This window comes from Dermacentor silvarum, chromosome 3 (assembly GCF_013339745.2).
Source record: "Dermacentor silvarum isolate Dsil-2018 chromosome 3, BIME_Dsil_1.4, whole genome shotgun sequence".
NCBI classification, from domain to species: domain Eukaryota; kingdom Metazoa; phylum Arthropoda; class Arachnida; order Ixodida; family Ixodidae; genus Dermacentor; species Dermacentor silvarum.
In genome coordinates, this window is record NC_051156.1 from 106559540 (window position 1) to 106563930 (window position 4391).

Sequence of the window (4391 nt, forward strand, 5' to 3'; positions counted from 1 at the left end):
CTTTCTCTCTCTGGTGTTTGCGTCTTAAGGCTGGGTTCCATCGTTTCTAGACAATGTATACCACAGCGCCCCGCAGCGGACATCCTCTGTCAATACATCTGATACTCCCCTTTCAATGGTCAGGCGGCGCAGCGATCGGCTCAGCCGTCAGCGCCGCCGTGTCAGTTCTGCGAAACACCGAGGCGGCCACTTCTACGAAGGCATGCTTCTGCGGCGCTCATTTGAAACAAGTCGGGCGTTCCAAACTGTGGTTTTAAGGCAATTGAAAACATTTGAGGCCCATTTCGACCACCGACACTCTAGAAAGGACGTCCAACTTTACGACACAACCATGTATTTCGTGTCAAAAAGTAAACAGGACGGACATCGCAGCAAAGTTCTTGTCACGACAAATAAAAGCACGTTTTACGATGTCGAACTCAAAGTATGTTAACAAATAAATACTTTATTCCGCTTAAGTGGGCAAATACGGCCGTAACGTTTTTAACTTTCATTTGTAGCTTCAGTATACTTCGAGCGTGCCTTGCTTATCACATTTGTCGAGGTTTTGGCGAGTTGGATGGTAACTTGAATGATTCTTTATGGAGCTTTTTTCTCCGTTGACAAAGTGCCTCGAGCATATTCTGGTGTTGTGATTCGGGCTCCAGTGTGAGAGGTCATCACCGCTGAAACATAACAGAGAGCAATCAGCTGACACTAAGCAACGCCAAGACTGAACAAATGTGTGCTAGCCTGCGCGAGAGAAGTGCTATTTTGCGAATACTCGATGGGCGCTGCGGTGCGCTCCAGCTTTAGTTGTGTTGTTCTAAACGCGAGAAAACGTCGGCATGAATGAGCCCGGTTTCAGCAGTCGCGTCTTGATCCAGGCACAGAAAGGAGCTGCACGTTGGCTTATTAATGCACAACAAGAACTACAGTGCGTACAAAGTTTAACGCGGAGCGCTTACGAAGCTAGATTTGACACATAACAACCACTGCGCATTTGTTTTGGAGCGAGACTAGCTAAACAATTATCGAAATCATGGAATTTACAACAGCGGGAATCAGATCACGCGTGTTTATGCAGTTATCGCCTTATTGTGCGTTATCATGGATGCTGCCTTGTGTTTTTTTTTCTTTTTTTCATTTTTAATTTTGCGTTTGCGTCATAGTTCAACAGAAATTCGCCAGAGCGACTCTTACTTGACGGCCCGAACCACAACGATCCACCTTCAGCCGCCGGGTTTCTCCCCACATTCTTGAAGGGAAGCGGCACAATTTGATGCCGACATTCCCTTCACGGTTGTGAAAATACCTAAAGCAGCAGTATATGCGCATGTTATTTTTGTTCACACTTCTCACGGAGGAGCTGCCGAGTGGTCGCGGTGAATCCATTAAAAAATCTGAAAAGGCAGCATTCAAGCGCGCCTGAGCGCAGTAGGGACCAAGGTGAAATAGCGGTGAGGGCCTACTCGCGGGTGCCCACCACCGCTGCTAGGTGGCGCGACATGTACAGCCAAACTGCATTGCAGGGTGCCTATAGGCGACTTCTCACATCCTCCGGAAGTAAGGGGTTTGTTTGCCGGCTGTTCGTATACTTCGTTTCATAGTTAGCGCGCAACGCCGTGGAAGCTATATACGCAAGAAGGTTGGTCACCAAAATTTATTACTCCGCATGTTGCATGTATGCTTAGCTGCGCGCCGACGTCTAATGCGCGGCATTTTGTGTGGTGGGAACAATTCGGACTTCAATTCCTACCAGACCAAAGATAGGACAGAACACTATACACACGTGCGAAATGAAGTGTGCGAACTGCGGCGGACCTCACGGGGCAAGCGATCCCGATTGTCCGAATAAAAAGCAGACTGCACGGCCAGACTGGGAAGCCGAAAAAACGCAAGAACACACGTCTAGGACAGAGAACACCAACAATCGACATCCGAAAGCATGTCGCAATAGGCTACCACCGAAAAATGACACCAACTACCCAACTCTGAAGACACAAAATCGTTTCGACTGCATCATATAACCGACATCTGAGAACGTGCCCAGGCGCACCGAAAACTGCGGTAGCCTACCTGACCTCAGTAGGTGACGACCACACAGGGGCACTACACCGCCAACGAACAACGCCAAGAATAAGGCAAACAAGAAACTTCAACAACAAGGCGGTGCAGAAGGCAAATGAGCATGGGGGTATAGGCATGTTCAAGAGGTATGTCCACAAGCTCCCACCCCTCAGGGCCACACTGACGACACAAACGAAACTAAGAAACCTCATATATCCACTGAGTCACATGCTCGACAGGAATCAGGGTCGGGAAAGCCGCATACACGGACACAGCAAAACCCAACCCACGAAACAACCCCAGACAGCACACTCGCCTACATTATCAAAGAAATAGCAGGAATAAAAAAAAGAACAAGTAGAGCCGAGAAACGATGTAAAACGTTACAGAATAGTAGCGGAAATTCAAGAACAACTCGTTGACATTACACAGCAACTCGCTGCCCTAAAAGCGTGGAACCATTTCAACGAACCTTTAGAAAACAACTTACCGTAACCGAGGTAGCGCACCCCTATAAAGAAGGTCACGCTAGCAGTTATGCTGGCTAATGACAGCAGACGTAACTCACGACACGAAATGGCAGTTACCATATGGTAATGTAATTGTAGAGGAATGCGCCATAAAAAGAAACTCTCCAATAGAATGCCTAACACACACTGCTCAATAAGCCGGACATTATAACTCTTCGGGAAACCAATGCGCGGATCCCCCTACCGGATTACACGGCCGGTCACAATCCAAGAGATGCCCACCTAACGCTTCTAAATGACATAGTGTCGCGATACAACGCGAACAGAAGACAGGGAGACGTTCTTCAGGAACAGCACAGGACGACCTGTTCAAACAAAAACAGAACAGACACACGTCTTCTTTCTCTAATAATCCCATTGACCCACTAGACGGAGTCCGCTAATGCCCCCATCGTCGTCGTCGTCTGCCTGTAGAGCACGCGTGTCATTTGTCCCTCCCTAAAAGAGCATCGCCCCGATGCTAGACCGGAAACGTCACTTGCGGAAGTGAGGGTCCCTCGCATAGTCATTCGCTCACATACGGCTTCATGCGCACAACATGCACAAGTTCAGGGGGGTGCGGGCGGCGCCGCGTACAGTTGGGACTATCAGGGACGACCTCGTGGGTGACATCACTGAGTCGCCGCAATACTCGATATGGGCCGAAGTATCGCCTTAACAGCTTCTCGGAGAGGCCTCGTTTCCGTATGGGTGTCCAAACCCACACTAGGTCGCCGACTTCATAGGTTATGGTTCTACGGTGAGCATCATAGCGGCCTGCGTCGTAGTCTTGCTGCTGGCAGATCCGCAAGCGCGCGAGCTGCCGAGCCTCTTCGGCGCGTTGGGTAAACACATCGGCGTCCGTGTCAGTGTCGTCAAATTGGTGTGGAAGCATAGCATCCAACATCGTTCGTACATCCCGGCCGTGAACAAGGCTGAACGGAGTCATGCGCGTCGTCTCTTGTTTCGCGGTGTTGTATGCAAACGTGATATAAGGGAGGATGTCATCCCAATTTTTATGTTCGACATCCACGTACATTGAAAGCATGTCTTCAATTGTTTTGTTGAGGCGCTCCGTCAATCCGTTGGTTTGTGGATGGTAGGCAGTTGACTTCCGATGAGCCGTTCCACTTAGCAGCAAGACGTGATCTAAAAGCGCAGCTGTGAAAGCGGTGCCTCGGTCGGTTATTACGACGCGTGGTGCACCGTGTCGCAACACAACATTCTCGATGAAAAAGCGCGCCACCTCGGCTGCTGTGCCTCTCTGGATGGCCTTTGTTTCAGCGTAACGTGTCAGGTAGTCGGTTGCGACGAGAACAAAGCGATTTCCCGCGGTAGAAGTAGGAAGTGGACCCAAAATATCCATTCCGATTTGATAAAATGGTGTTCGTGGAACCTGAACAGGTTGTAGGAGGCCGGCTGGTTTCGTCGGGGGCGACTTGCGCCTCTGGCAGTCGAGACAAGTGCGAACGTGATGTTTCACGGCGGTGGTAAGTCTCGGCCAGTAGTAGCTTTGCCGCACTCTGCCCAATGTTCGCGTGTAGCCTAAGTGACCAGAAGTCACCTCGTTGTGACAGGCTTGAAGTACTTCCATACGAAGAGCTGCAGGAATGACGAGCAGATAGGGGGATCCGGTCGAAGAAAAGTTTCTTTTGTAAAGGACGTTGGCCCGTAAACAAAACGATGACAATCCTCTTGCGAAAACTCTAGGTGCTTTCGCAGACCTTCCCTCTAAGTAGTTGATGAGTGCAAGCAACTCAGGGTCGTCCCGTTGTTGCTGAGCGACGGCGGAGGTGTCCAGAACACAAAGAAATGCTGTTTCATCTTCTTCGA